Source organism: Aegilops tauschii, chromosome 7, assembly GCF_002575655.3.
Source record: "Aegilops tauschii subsp. strangulata cultivar AL8/78 chromosome 7, Aet v6.0, whole genome shotgun sequence".
In the NCBI taxonomy this organism is placed as follows: domain Eukaryota; kingdom Viridiplantae; phylum Streptophyta; class Magnoliopsida; order Poales; family Poaceae; genus Aegilops; species Aegilops tauschii.
Genome location: NC_053041.3, coordinates 627,503,623 through 627,519,793, shown reverse-complemented (window position 1 = coordinate 627,519,793; position 16,171 = coordinate 627,503,623).

Here is a 16,171-nt window from a genome sequence, read left to right as displayed (position 1 = left end):
GCCTCCTTTTATAGTCGAAAGGGGCTGCCACAGTGGCACACAGGAGGTGGAAAGGCCTACAGTGCTACGAGCTTATCGCTCGTATTACAGGACAAGGCGCATTTAATGCACCGCTTAGGTGTCCAGTAGCTTTATCGGGGACGGGAACGAGGCCCGTCCCGTCCGCTGCCGCTCCGTCCCGCTTCGAGCGTGCCCAGGCCAGCAGTGAGTGCCATGTAGGCAGGCAGGCAGCTGAGGTGGCGCGGTGGTCGGATCTTCACGAAGATTTGCATGCCGCCACGCAGGTGTTAGCTGAGTTGGCCTGGAAGCTGCATGTTGCCACGCAGGTGCCTGCCCAGCTGGTTGGGCTGGCAGCTGCATGTGAACGGCGGCGGGGTCTTGACTGATGCGGTCCTGGCTGCGGCCCCGCTGATGTCCTCGGCAAGGGTCTTGCCGGGGCCCCGGCAAGGGTCTTGCCGCGGCGTCGTAGTCGTCCCCCGCAAGGATCTTGCTAGGGGTCTTGTGGTTTTCCTCGGCAAGGATCTTGCCGAGGGTCGTCGTCTTCTGGTCCTCACCTGATCTGATATGTTCATGATCTTGACGAAGATCTGCATGCCACTACAGAGGTGCCTCCCGAGCCCTGGGTCCAATCGTAGTTGTTGGTGATGTTGGAACCCTTGGGCTCAAGGGTGGCTCACTCCGTTGGCGTTGGGCAAGTTGCCCCGGCAAGGCTCTTGCCGGGGCCGCGGAGGTCGTCCTGGCAAGGGTCTTGCCGGGGGAGTCCACCTCGCCCTCTTGCTCTTTGGTGTTGCTGGTCTTGGCGTTGCCTCGGTTGTCTTGTGCCTTCGGCTTCTCTCCGGCTCCCCTCCTTTTGCCTGCTACGTGCGGCCGTGGCGCGTGGCTCTGACTACCCATGCACAAGTAAAGGGGTCAAAAGGAGAGCCCCTACTTTTGTACACCGACAGGAGCCCCCGGGCCTGAGCCACACATAAGTGTGACACGTTGTTGGGCCAGGCCCAGAACGGTGCGCGGGCAGGCGGGGCGGATTTTACCGCAGTAACTTTTCGTCCGCTACGCTTCCCCACGACCCGCGTTGAACGCGCTTCGTGGAGAAGCGTGCGTGACGTGGGGGGCATGCGTGGGGCGGTTTCCGCACGCATGCGTCACATCGTGGGGACGGGGCGGCTCGCACCTTCCCTAGGAAAGAGGGAGGCGCAGAGGCGCGGCTCATTTACTCGGGCGGACCCGGGCCGTGGTGTTCAAGGCATCCGTGCCCCACGATCACGGGGTGGGGAACGGTTGCCTCACCCGTCCCCTCGATTCTGCTTGCTCGCCACGTGTCCCCCATGCAGGTGGCAGGTGGTGGAGGCGGGAAACCGGGCCGTCGCTGATTGGGGCAGCGGGTCGGTCCTGGTTCCCTGCGCCCCTGGTGACTGGATTGGTCGAATGGGGCGGCCGAGCCCCGACTCCGCCCCTTTATAAGAAGGGGAGGGGGACGGCGTCCCATATTCTCCAATCATCCATTTCCTTCTGCCTCCGCTTCTTTCTTCATTCTGCCATGGCGAGAGGAGGCGCCGGTCCTTCGACGGTGGGCGCGAGGGTTGCTACTCGACAACGCGTCCCCCCTTCTCAAAGCCTCGTGGCGGCGGAGCCTGCCATGAGAGGAAGGGGGAGGGGCGAGGCCGAGGTCGCCGTGGCGCTCGGGGGAGAGGTGGACGGGGTGGCGCGCCGGCCCTACCTCCGCCAGCTGTGCCTCTCCCGATGGAGGGCCACGTCGGGGACAAGCCCTGCGAGTTCTTTATAAGGCTGCGTCGGCCACCGCGTCGTCGTCTTCGCCTCCCCACCCCGTTCGCTCGGGAGATGGAGCTTGACCCTCCTCAAACCCTCAGGTTGCACATGAGGGGCTGCGGGAACGGCGGCACGCGGGTCGACGTCGACTTCCCCGGTCCTGAGGTCATGTACCTTTGCCGTGGATGGAAGACGTTCGCCCACATCCACAGCCTGACGGCGGGGCTCGTCCTCTACTTCAAATTAATGGAGGACGGCCTGCTCTCCGTCAAGGTCTTCGGGGATCTTGGAACTCGCCTGAAGTGCTGCGTGGAGAGCTCCTCCGACGATGAAGATTCCTCCTCGAGCGAGAGTGGCGAGGAGGACAGCGACAACGATGACGAGGGTAGTAGGCGGGAGGATGACGGGTCCGACTAGGTGTCGGACGCGTCATCCAAGGCGACGCCGGAAGCACCTCCATCTGCATCGCCAACTCCTTGAACTTCTCGGGGTCGCCTCTTTGGGCGGCTGGCTTGGGAGGTCGGAGAAGACGAAGAAGGCGGGTGGCGGGCCATCAGGTCGGAGTACGCGGGCACCGACGCCTTCGTCGCGTATTGCCGGTCCTGCCGCCTCGTCTTCCAACTCTTCTCCCGTCATCATCATCACCAGCTTCTCTTCGGGGTGGCCACCGGGATGTTCTCCTGGTGCCTTCTGCTGCTCGTACCTCGCCTAGGCGCCCCTTTTGCCCTTCCGCCATCTTTCTTTGTCTCTTGAGGAGAGGGACAAGAAAGGGATTACGGGTACCTTATCTCTTTTTAGTTTGTAAGCCTTCGGGCCTTAGTAGATTTTAAAGCTTGTAATCCCCTTGCTCATGTTTTTCATTCTGTATAAACTGTACCTGTATGGGATGTTTTAAATGAAAAAGGGTGCTTGCCGGGTTCTTTTGTGCGTGAGCGAGGCCTATGCCAAGGAACAAATCCTTGTTATTCTTAAGATAAACATCATCACCCGGCAACAGGCCTTGCCGTCCCCCCACTTCGGTCGATCATTCTCTCGCTCTTGGTGGAGGCAGGGGTGAAGTAGAGTTAGGCCCCTCGTTTACTTTCTCGCCACCGCGACTACGACCAAGTTCCGACCCAGGGAGATAGCCCTTAGGTACGGGAAAAGGGGAGCACGGTGATTTAAGAGTATAAACATGGTTTCACACGTCCCAGTTCTATACGGAAAGGCATAACAGGGGATGGAAGACTTATCTGAATCCGCAGCCTCCGGCAACCTTGGCTTGCCGTGGTTGGATCCTTGTGTCTTCAGCCACCGGCAGTCTTGGCTTGCCGGGGCCGAAGCGCCGGTCCGTTCTCTTCCTCCCGAGCGGCTCAGGAGAAGTGTCCACGTGCCCTGCGAACCAAAGAGGACATAAAGACGCACACTCGACCTCTAGGCTAGGGGTTAGTCGCCGCTAAGCACTATCAACCCTAACCGAGAGAGAGGCTCAACCTAGCATGTATGCTATAACTTAGGGCGCCAGCGCTTCATTTATTTATGCTCAGGGTCTGCGCCTGGCTTTGTACCAAGGGTTACATGCCTTGTCGGCAAGGCTTGTACAAAAGGGTGGCTTGCCGGGGAGCCCGGCAAGCCGCGCCTTATGGGTAAAACTTGCGAAGATGTTCGATGTTCCAGGAGTTGCTCACTGGAATACCATCTTCAGTCTCCAGGCGGACTGCGCCGGGCCTGGTGACTCGTATTACCCGATAAGGGCCTTCCCACTTTGGCGTCAACTTGTTGGAATTCTTGGCCGACTGAACGCGCCGAAGAACAAGGTCGCCTTCCTCAAAGCTTCGAGCATGAACCCTGCGGCTATGGTAGCGGCGCAAAGCTTGCTGGTAGCGCGTTGCTCGCACAGCCGCCCGAAGACGTTCTTCCTCGAGGAGCGTTGCGTCATCGTGCCGCAGTTGCTCTTGCTCAAGCTCATCATAAGCGAGCACTCGGGGTGACCCGTATATGAGTTCCGTGGGGAGAACTGCTTGTGCCCCGTATACCAGGGCAAAGGGTGTCTGGCCGGTGGCTCGATTTGGCGTCGTTCTGATCGACCAAAGAACCGCCGGCAACTCATCAATCCAGAGCCTTCCGCTCTTGTGCATCCTGTCAAAAGTCTTCGTTCTCAGGCCTCACTGTACTTCAGCATTTGCTCTCTCAGCTTGGCCATTGCTCCGTGGATGTGCAACGGAGGCAAACAGACCTTGCTGCCGAGGTCTTGAATGTATTGCATGAAGGCGTGGCTCGTGAACTGCGTGCCGTTGTCAGTGATGACCCTGTTAGGTACACCAAAATGGCAAACCAGTCCCTTGAAGAACTTGACGGCTAACTGGGCTGTCACCTTTCTCACAGTCTCCACCTCTGGCCACTTTGTGAACTTGTCGATTGCAACGTACAAGTACTCAAAGCCCCCGACTGCGCGGGGAAAGGGGCCTAGTATGTCAAGCCCCTAGACCGAGAACGGCCAGGAGAGAGGGATTGTTTGGAGAGCCTGAGCTGGTTGATGAAGCTTCTTTGGATGGAACTGGCACGCTTCACACTTGGTTACTAGTGCCGTCGCATCCTGGAGGGCTGTGGGCCAGAAGAAACCTTGCCGGAATGCCTTGCCGGCAAGGACCCTCGACCCTATGTTGGAGCCACATATGCCTCCGTGTATCTCCGCCAACAGCTCCAGTCCTTCCTCCTGGGGAATGCACTTCAATTTCACACCGTTCGGCCTTTTCCTGTATAGAACGTCATCGACGAACTGATACATGGCAGACCGACGGGCTACTTTCTCTGCTTCTTCTTGCTCCTCAGGAAGCTCCCTTGTTTGGAGAAAACGAACGGTATGCTGTGCCCATGCCAGAGCCTGAGGCTCGACGGCAAGGACTAAAGGCATCTCTTCTATCATGGGAACGGTTGTCTCCACGATCAGGGCCTGACGCTCTGCCGGAGACTGTTGTCCCACGGCAGGCTCAATGTCCCTGGCAACAACCTTGCCGGCGGCTCCGGGGAGCTCGGTGGGAAAGTACTTGACGGGTCATGATTTCCTCCGCTTGTTCTGCTCTGTTGATGGTTCAACGGATGGCCAAGTTAATCGAAGCACAAAAGTACCTGGTTCCACAGGTAGTTTGAGGGCAATGCGTTTCGACAGGTAGTCAGCGCCGCCGTTCTCCACTCGGGGAACATGCTCCGTTCGTATACCGTCAAAATGCTCTTCCAGCTTCCTCACTTCATCTACGTATGCCTCCATCAGCGGGCTCTGGTAATCCTTTTTAACTTGCTTGACGACGAGCTACGAGTCACCCCTGACGATGAGCTTCTTGGTTCCGAGGTCTGCCGCGATCCTGAGACCGGCAAGCAATCCCTCGTACTCAACAGTGTTGTTTGTTGACATCTCCCTGGGGAAGTGCATCTGGACCACGTACTTGAGGTCCTCTCCGGTGGGTGCGACAAGCAGTACACCAGCACCTGCGCCTTGCAGCGAGAAGGCCCCATCAAAGTACATGATCCAGTCGCAACTTGCCTCCTTGCCGGGGAGAGTGGTCTCCTGGATCTCTTCGTCGGGTGTCGCGGTCCATTCTGCAATGAACTCTGCCAAGACTCTGCTCCGGATCGTCGAAGTATTTTCAAACTTCAAACCAAAGCTTGATAACTCCAAGGCCCACTCCACAATCCTTCCGGTTGCGTCTGGGTTGTGCAGTATCCGTTGCAATGGGAGGCGGGTGACGACAGTGATCTCGTGGGCTTGGAAGTAATGACGCAGCTTCCTCGAGGCCATAAGGAGGCCGAAGAGCAATTTCTGCACACCGGAGTACCTTGACCTACTGCAAGAGGGAGCTGACAAAGTAAACCGGGTGCTGCATCATCTTCTTCTTCTACACCACTCCGCTTGGCCGCGCCGGCTCTGTCCTAACTGCGTCAGACTCTACCGGGGGCCTTGCCTTGCCGGCACCAGGCCCTGCCGGGGGAGTCTCTGACTTGCCGTCCGTCGGTCCCGCCGTTGCCACTGCCTCTTCGTCAACTTCCCTCTGCGCCACTAGCGCGGCACTGACTACTTGATTCGTCGCCGCTAGGTACAGCAGCAACGGCTTGTGGTTTAGGCGCAACTAGTATTGGTGTAGAGGAAAGGTATTTCTTCAGGTCTTGCAACGCCGCCTCGGCCTCTGGGGTCCACTCCATCGGGCCCGCCTTCTTCAAGATCTTGAAAAAGGGAAGGGTGTTGGAAATATGCCCTAGAGGCAATAATAAATTGGTTATTATTATATTTCCTTGTTCATGATAATCGTTTATTATCCATGCTAGAATTGTATTGATAGGAAACTCAGATACATGTGTGGATACATAGACAACACCATGTCCCTAGTAAGCCTCTAGTTGACTAGCTCGTTGATCAATAGATGGTTACGGTTTCCTGACCATGGACATTGGATGTCATTGATAACGGGATCACATCATTAGGAGAATGATGTGATGGACAAGACCCAATCCTAAGCCTAGCACAAGATCGTGTAGTTCGTTTGCTAAGAGCTTTTCTAATGTCAAGTATCATTTCCTTAGACCATGAGATTGTGCAACTCCCGGATACCGTAGGAATGCTTTGGGTGTACCAAACGTCACAACGTAACTGGGTGGCTATAAAGGTGCACTACAGGTATCTCTGAAAGTGTCTGTTGGGTTGGCACGAATCGAGACTGGGATTTGTCACTCCGTGTAAACGGAGAGGTATCTCTGGGCCCACTCGGTAGGACATCATCATAATGGGCACAATGTGACCAAGGAGTTGATCACGGGATGATGTGTTACGGAACGAGTAAAGAGACTTGCCGGTAACGAGATTGAACAAGGTATCGGGATACCGACGATCGAATCTCGGGCAAGTAACATACCGATAGACAAAGGGAATTGTATACGGGATTGATTGAATCCTCGATATCGTGGTTCATCCGATGAGATCATCGAGGAGCATGTGGGAGCCAACATGGGTATCCAGATCCCGCTGTTGGTTATTGACCGGAGAGTCGTCTCGGTCATGTCTGCGTGTCTCCCGAACCCGTAGGGTCTACACACTTAAGGTTCGGTGACGCTAGGGTTGTAGAGATATTAGTATGCGGTAACCCGAAAGTTGTTCGGAGTCCCGGATGAGATCCCGGACGTCACGAGGAGTTCCGGAATGGTCCGGAGGTAAAGATTTATATATGGGAAGTCTTATTTTGGTCGCCGGAAAAGTTTCGCACTTTATCGGTATTGTACCGGGAGTGCCGAAAGGGGTCCGGGGGTCCACCAGCCCCGGGGGGCCACATGGGCTGTAGGGGGTGCGCCTTGGCCTATATGGGCCAAGGGCACCAGCCCCAAGAGGCCCATGCGCCAAGAGATAAGATAAACGGAGAGTCCTAAAGGGGGAAGGCACCTCCGAGGTGCCTTGGGGGGGAAGGACTCCTCCCTGGCCGCACCCTTCCTTGGAGGAAGGGCCAAGGCTGCGCCCCCCTCTCCCTTGGCCCTATATATAGTGGGGGGAAGGGAGGGCAGCAATACCCAAGCCCTGGCGCCTCCCTCTCCCTCCCGTGACACCTCTTCCTCCCCGCTTGCGCTTGGCGAAGCCCTGCCGGGATCCCGCTACTTCCACCACCACGCCGTCGTGCTGCTGGATCTCCATCAACCTCTCCTCCCCCCTTGCTGGATCAAGAAGGAGGAGACGTCGCTGCTCCGTATGTGTGTTGAACGCGGAGGTGCCGTCCGTTTGGCGCTAGGATCATCGGTGATTTGGATCACGACGAGTACCACTCCATCAACCCCGTTCTCTTGAACGCTTCCGCTCGCGATCTACAAGGGTATGTAGATGCACTCCCCTTCCCCTCGTTGCTAGAGTACTCCATAGATTGATCTTGGTGATGCGTAGAAAATTTTGAATTTCTGCTACGTTCCCCAACAAAGGGCGCGCTCGGCAGACTTGGAGATGAATCGGCTCATGGCGGCAATGCAGCCAGTGAGCTGACGCACATCCTTGATCCGCTTGGGCGCCTCAATCTGCTCGATAGCCTTCTCTGACTTGCCGTCCGTCGGCCCCGCCGTTGCCACTGCCTCTTCGTCAACTTCCCTCTGCGCCACTAGCGCGGCACTGACCACTTGATTCATCGCCGCTAGGTACAGCAGCAACGGCTCTTGTGTTTTAGGCGCAACTAGTATCGGTGTAGAGGAAAGGTATTTCTTCAGGTCTTGCAACGCCTCCTCGGCCTCTAGGGTCCACTCCATCGGGCCCGCCTTCTTCAAGATCTTGAAAAAGGGAAGGGCGCGCTCGGCAGACTTGGAGATGAATCGGCTCATGGCGGCAACGCAGCCAGTGAGCCGACGCACATCCTTGATCCGCTTGGGCGCCTCAATCTGCTCGATAGCCTTGATCTTGTCTGGGTTTGCCTCGATCCCACGCTGCGACACAAAGAACCCGAGAAGCTTGCCGGACAGAACGCCGAAGACACATTTCTCAGGGTTCAGCTTGAGGTTGATCTTGCGCAGGTTGGCAAATGTCTCTTCTAAGTCTTCTACAAGGGTTGCCTTGTCCTTGGTTTTGACCACTATGTCATTCATATATGCTTCCATATTTCTATGTAGCTGGGGCTCAAAACCAATTTGGACTGCCCTTGCAAACGTTGAGCCAGCACTCTTCAACCCGAAAGGCAACCGTAAAAAGCAGTACGTACCACATGGGGTGATGAATGCTGTCTTCTCTTCGTCTTCTCTTGTCATGAAGATCTGGTGGTAGCCCGAGTAGGCGTCGAGGAACGATAGCAGATCACACCCGGCCGTGGAGTCAACAATCTGGTCGATGCGCGGCAACGGGAAGGGGTCCTTAGGACAAGCCCTATTGATATCTGTGTATTCAATACACAGCCTCCACTTCCCGTTTGCCTTGCGCACCACCACCGGATTGGCCAACCACGTCGGATGGAGCACTCCCCTTACCAAGCCTACTGCTTCCAATTTCCTGATCTCCTCTGTGATGAACTCCTGCAGTTCCAAAGCTTGCTTCCTGACCTTCTGCTTGACAGGTCGCCCATGGGGGCAGACAGCAAGATGGTGCTCAATCACTTCCCTGGGAACACCGGGGATGTCAGATGCTTGCCATGCAAACACATCGACATTCACCCACAGGAAAGTGAGGAGCGTGCTTTCCTATTTGCTATCGAAGGTGGAGCTTATGGTGAAAGGCCCTGCCGTGCCATCCTCCTTGACGGACACCTTCTTGGTCTATGGTGGCGCAGCTCTGGATTTCTTGCTCTTGCCGGTGGAGCTCTCCGGCACGTCCTCGATGGTAGCACAACACTCCGAAGAGGTGCGCTTGCCGGAGTGGGTGCGAGAGGTCTTGGCAGTCTTCTTCTTCCCTCCTGGGGCTTCAGCGGCAGGAGCAAGTGCCTTGGCGGCAGCTGCTGTGACTGCTTCCCGGTAGAGTAGGTCGGCGCAGATCAGCGCATCTTTCTTGTCGGAGGGGACGGTGATGATGTTCATCGGCCCGGGCATCTTCAGCGTGTTGTAGGCGTAGTGCGATGCCGCCATGAACTTGGCCAGTGCGGGGCAGCCGAGGATCCTGTTGTAGGGTAAGGGGATCTCGGCTACGTCGGAGACAATCCTCTCCGTCCTGTAGTTCAACTCACTTCCAAACGTCACAGGCAACGTGACCTCCCCCTTCGGCTGGCTCCTTCTCGGGTTGGCCCCTTGAAACGTGCCCGCTTCCTCGAGGTCTCCATCAGGAATTTGCAGCCTTCTGATCACAACAGGTGAGATCAAGTTCAGACCGGCCCCGCCGTCAGCCAGCATCTTGTTCACATTGAGGTTGCGTATTGTTGGTGAGACCAACAACGGCAAACACCCGACCGCAGTTGTGCGGTCAGGGTGATCCTCGGCGTCAAAGATGAGGGGCGTGCTGGACCACTTCAGCAGCTTCTGGGCGTCGAACGAGGGCTCCGCTGCTGTAATCTCACGCGCCCACTGTTTGAGCTGGCGGTGAGAAGTATGCGTTTCTTGTTGCGACGCCGGCCCTTCTTCGTCGGGGCGGCGGTGTCTCCATCGGTGGAGTCGGTTTCCGCGCCGGCTCTTCGCCGGGGTACTTCCTCCCCTCCTCAGCCCGGGCGCACCTATCGGCCAGAACGTAAAGATAGGCCACATCCTTAACCTTGTTCATCGCCAGATCTTCGCGCATCTTGCGGTTGCGCACGTTCTGATGGAACGCGCTAATCACGGCGGCGAGATGAACATCGGGGATGTTGTACCGCAACCGGCTGAATCTCTGGATGTACTTGCGCAGGGTTTCTCCATCCTTCTGGGGAATGATATGCAAATCACTCGCCTGGCCATGAGCTTGGTGGCCTCCAGTGAAGGCACCAACGAACTCGTGACACAGGTCCGACCAAGAAGAAATGGAATCCACCAGCAAGTGCATCAACCAAGACAAGACGTTAGGCTTCAGCGCCAACGGGAAGTAATTGGCGAGCACCTTGTCGTCGCGGGCTCCAGTAGCCTGCATCGCGATGGTGTAGATGCTGAGGAACTCTGACGGATGGGTCTTGCTGTTGTACTTCTCGCCGACGTCGGGCTTGAACGTGCGATGGGATGGCCAATGGAACTGCTGCAGCTCACGGGTAAAGGCTGCACAACCCACCTCGTAAGGTAGGCCGCCGGAGCCTCCCGGAGCCGGGGGGTCCGCAGCGGGCCCTGCCCGCTCGTCCGACTGGTGGCGCGTATCGCGCCAGCGCTCGATGGTAGTTCGAGCGTCTTCATGGGCTCGCTCCCGAAGAACTTGACGCTGGTCGCGGTGGGTCCGCGGGTCGGACGACGCTATGGAGATGTTATCACAAGCGTCGTCACGACGGACTGACACTCGTGAGGAGAGTGCACTATGACCGCGGCACCCCCGGTCCTTCCACCGCCGGAATGTGGTGGATCGATGGAGCGCCGACCCGAGGGCCCCGCCGGTCGCGGATCGTCCTTGTTGGCGGCGGCGACGAGGCTCCGGATGGTGGCTCTCCACTCGTCGAGCTTCTCTGTAGCGGGACGGAAGTCGAGGAGCAACTGCACGCGCGCCAAAGCTTCTGCTGGCGTGGGTGGTAGCAAAAGCTGCGTGGACCGTGGCGTGCTTCTACTTCTAACCACGTTAGAAGGAGCTCTATCACGGCCCAGCGGCTGCGTGCCACTTTCGCCAGCACTTCGGCGGGCACGCTGGGCTCCTTCATCCCGCGAATGACACACAGGACTCTTCCCCCGGCGACGTTCGGGGTCTCCAGTGTGGTGGCACTACTCGTCGCGCGCACCCTGGGCGCCGGCGCGGGCGTCTCGGGGGCTGCGGCGCCGCCCGTGGGTGGCATAGCAACACTCCTGGAGGGCCCCGCGCCGCCTGTGGGGGGGCCAGTCCCGTCTTTGGATCTGGCGGCGTGCGGCGCGTTGCCTGGCGCACGAACGACGCTGCTCGCCGGGCTCCGACTGCCAGAGCGATGCTGATGCTCGCGGGCCGCGGCTCGGGTTCTGTCCGCGACCGGTCCGCTGCTCGCTTGCACCGGTGCGGGCCGTCCGGCTCCCGGTGGACCGACCACCGTGGCCTTCTTCTTCTTGGGAGCCATGGAGATGAAGAACTACTAGGCTAACTGCTAGACCATATTCTCACAATTGCGCCACCCCTACCTGGGGCGCCAAAGATGTCGGTGAGAAACGACACCTATGGATCACGGGAATCCCTACTACGGTTGCGGGGCGCGGGGTTGTGAGAGCAGGATCAACAGTCAACACAAGGATCGTTTACCCAGGTTCGGGCCGCGAGAATGCGTAATACCCTAGTCCTGCTTTGGTGGCTGTATTTCAGAGAGTTCTTGAGCTCTCGAACTACCTATGGTGGCTGCGTAGTTCAAAAGAGCCGAATCCCTCTCCAGTACGCCATGGGCCTCCTTTTATAGTCGAAAGGGGCTGCCACAGTGGCACACAGGAGGTGGAAAGGCCTACAGTGCTATGAGCTTATCGCTCATATTACAGGACAAGGCACATTTAATGCACCGCTTAGGTGTCCAGTAGCTTTATCGGGGACGGGAACGAGGCCCGTCCCGTCCGCTGCCGCTCCGTCCCGCTTCGACACGCGCCCAGGCCAGCAGTGCGTGCGGTGCCATGTAGGCAGGCAGGCAGCTGAGGTGGCGCGGTGGTAGGATCTTCACGAAGATTTGCATGCCGCCACGCAGGTGTTAGCTGAGTTGGCCTGGAAGCTGCATGTTGCCACGCAGGTGCCTGCCCAGCTGGTTGGGCTGGCAGGTGCATGCGAACGGCGGCGGGGTCTTGACAGATGCGGTCCTGGCTGTGGCCCCGCTGATGTCCTCGGCAAGGGTCTTGCCGGGGCCCCGGCAAGGGTCTTGCTGCGGCGTCGTAGTCGTCCCCGGCAAGGATCTTGCCGGGGGTCTTGTGGTTTTCCTCGGCAAGAATCTTGCCGAGGGTCGTCGTCTTCTGGTCCTCACCTGATCTGATATGTTCATGATCTTGACGAAGATCTGCATGCCACTACAGAGGTGCCTCCCGAGCCCTGGGTCCAATCGTAGTTGTTGGTGATGTTGGAACCCTTGGGCTCAAGGGTGGCTCACTCCGTTGGCATTGGGCAAGTTGGCCCGGCAAGGCTCTTGCCGGGGCCGCGGAGGTCGTCCCGGCAAGGGTCTTGCCGGGGCAGTCCACCTCGCCCTCTTGCTCTTTGGTGTTGCTGGTCTTGGCGTTGCCTCGGTTGTCTTGTGCCTTCGGCTTCTCTCCGGCTCCCCTCCTTTTCCCTGCTACGCGCGGCCGTGGCTCGTGGCTCTGACTGCCCGTGCACAAGTAAAGAGATCAAAAGGAGAGCCCCTACTTTTGTACACCTACAATTTTGATGGTTCATGATTATATTCTCGAGTGAGTGATGTCACATAGACCGATAAACACACTGCATCTTCTGAAATTTCCGCTTCCGTGATGACATTTTTGAAGAATGGGTGCTGTGATGGAGATGCTTTGCGGGTTTCCAAGCTTTTCTGGCTGTGGTTGGTGGTGGTGATTTTTTCGAGTAAATTGCATAAAATCACCACTTTAAGGACTAGGTTTGCGAAAAGCACTAGGATACAGTTTCTCTGCAGAAAGCACCACGTCTTGCGTAATTCTTTTGCAAAAACCACTGATCGGCGGATCGGGCCGCGTTAAGTGAGTTTATGACAGTTGGGGCCCATTTTTCGCCTACGTGGCATAACAGTTTAGGTTTCATGCAAAAAAGCCCCCCAAATTTCTCTCCTTGCCAAAAAATTTGTCGCAGGCCCATCCCGACTGCGACCACCGTCGCCCCTCCCGACCCCGGCCACCACCCGTTCCAACCTCGGCGGCCCCCATCCCGACCCCGACCGCCGTCTCCCCTCCCGACCATGGCCACCACTCGTTCCAACCTTGGCGGCCCCCATCCCGACCCCAGACGAGGCAGAGGCCGCCGTCGCCGTTGCTGCACCGAGGTAGAGGACGAGGCAGAGGACACCTCCCGCGGCCCTCCCCTCGCCGCCTGCTGGCCGAGGAGCAGTTCGACCTCGACGCCGGTGAGGTTCATCTGCCGCCCCAAGCCTCCATGGGCGCGGCCCCAGAACAGGACGATGGATCGGGTCGTCGCTCTCCTCGATCCAGAACAGGACGAGGCAGAGGAGGCCACAGGCGGCGGCCGATGTAGAGGAGGCAGCAGGGACGGGGCTCTACCAGCGGGGTCTGGCCAGGAAGGAGCAAGGGTGGCGGAGGACGGCCGGATCTGGTGGCGTCGGGGTCCTGGTGGTCATCGCCGTTGACTCGCTGAAGCTCCGGTGGTGAGGCACTCGCGGCCGAGCGCGAGGAAGCAGGGAGGCGGGATGGAGGGCCGGCGTCGGGGTTGATGCGCCTGTGGAGGGGATGGCGGTGAGGCATGGTCGTCGTCGCTCGCCGGCGAGCGCGAGAAGGCGCAAGAGGGGTGGAGGGCCGGCGTCGGGGTTGATGCACCTGGGGAGGGGATTGCGTTTATGTTTTTTATTTAGGGGTGTCTGTGTAAAATCTAAGGACTCGTTTGTAAATTTGGAATAACACTGATCTGGCACGAAATGTTATGCCACGTAGGCAAAAAATGGGCCCCAACTGTCATAAACTCACTTAACGCGGCCCGATCCGCCGATCAGTGGTTTTTGCAAAAGAATTACGCAAGACGTGGTGCTTTCTGCAGAGAAACTGTATAGTGTTTTTCGCAAACCTAGCCCTCAAAGTGGTGGTTTTATGCAATTTACTTTGATTTTTTTCCTTTTGAGGACGCACCGCGGGGATCATAGGGTGAGAGTGATTCTAGGTAGGGGATCCAGGCCAGCATGTCTCACCGGTCAGGGGCTTTCGGTCTATACGACCATAGCCTAAGTTCGGTCAGGAGCTCGACAGACTTGATGAGGGAGCGGTCATCATCCACACCAGCCGTCAGGCTGGGCAAGCAGCTGAGGAGCATGGCCAGCTCGCGGTCAGCCACGCCCGAAAGGCGCGGAGCTAGGTGGCCACGGAACGGAAGCCATCCCGGCAAACAGAAGCGGCGCAGTGGCGAGTGGCGACGGCTTCAAAAAGCATGGGTGAAAAGGGCAGGGAACCGCCTGCGACGCACGAGAAGTCGCGGTAGAGAGGGCAGCAAGGACGCGAGCGCCTTCCAAACTCTGGTCTGCTTGTTGGTTCTTTCAGGATCACATCCGGAATTCCGGATTCAATCATCTGTTTGATGCTTCATGATGTGATGCTGGAACTTGTGAAGAATGGACGGTGTGATGCAGACGCAGATGCTCGTGGATTTCCCAAGCTTTTGTGGCTGCTGATCGGCACCCTGCTGTTGGTTGGTGTTGGATGATTTTGTGTCTTTCTTCTTTTCTGCAATGTTTCTCCCCTGATCGCGAGCTTGCTGTTGTCTGTTTTTGCTGATCTGGTGTTGCGTTGAAGTTGAGTTTCAGTGGTTGTTGACGCTGTTAAAGTGGGCCCCCAGTACTCTTCTTTCAGTATATAAGGAGGGCCGAGAGGTCTATCAGCTTGAAAAAAACACTCTCACTGAATGATGTTGTAGCAATTTTTTTAAGCACTGTAGCTTTACCAGTCGAATTTATCGCATAAGGAGGCCAGCAAAGTTGGGCTTCTTCTTGACTGCACCGGTGCTGTTAGCCCAGCCCTAAAGCCCAGCAAGGAAGAACAAGACGGTAAAAGAGGCCCTTGCGAACCAAGCTTGGATCAATGATCTTGCTCATGGGGACACTCAGTCGATCTAGACAGAGGTGATCACATTGCATAGATGGATTCAGTCAGGCAACATTCAACTCAACGATCTATCAAAAGACACAATTAAGTGGAATCACGAAGCTTTTGGAATTTACACCAAAAGTTCTGCATACAAGTTTCAGTTTCAGGGATCGATCAAATCTAGCTTCAGACAAATCTTCTGGCATACTTGGGCACCTGCTCGCCTTAAGATTTTTGCCTGGATTCTCCACAAGAACAGGCTGTGGTGCAACGACCGTCTGCAAAGAAGAGGGAGGTCAAATGGATACTCCTGCCAGACGTGCCTAAGAAATTTAGAGTCCTCTGAACACTTGTTCTGGCAGTGCCCAAGTTCTTCTTCAGTTTGGACTGAAGCTGCCAGAGCCTACGGATGCAGCTTGCTCCATCCGACCACTTGGCAGAGCAACAGGAAGATGACTGAGATCACAAAGGCGATGATCAACAGAGCAAAGTTAGTACAAAATTGAATCGTCTATTTTAGAACGGAGGGAGTAGACCGGAACATAGAAAGGCCGGGCAAACATCATTTTGATCTTGTCTGAAATCTGGAGAGTAAGGAACGAATCCTGAATGCACATTCAGAGGAAAAATTGCAAGCCGGGCAAACATCTCAGGGGCCATCAGAAGCAGGTTTGAATTGTGGCGCCAAGCCGGAGCCACGTCTTTAACGCACCCGTTTGGAGCCATCCAGCAGCTGGATCTTTCCAAAAAAAAAGGAAAAAAACCCAGCAAGATACATGCCGACGTACAACGCACGGCGACAAGCCAACGAATTATCACTGATCTGACCGCCCAGAGGCATCCATCACAGCCTCTGGCCCACCACGAGTCCACCACGCAAAACGAATTATCACTCCACCGTGGCCAATTCACGGGCGGCAAATAGATACGCCTTTTTTTTAAATGCTGTGGTTCCGTGTTGTAGCTTTGCTACCATAAGCCCAGTTAGTTCATCTTCATATCAGGGAGATCTGGCTAACCTAGTTCAGTCACAGGTACATAGTCATGCATTAGCATGCTGTTTGAAGCTATATATGTTGCGACATATTAGATGTGTATATAAAGATACAGTTCAAATCCTTGCTTGCAGGTTGGCATATCCATGGATGGAGCTGGAGCACCG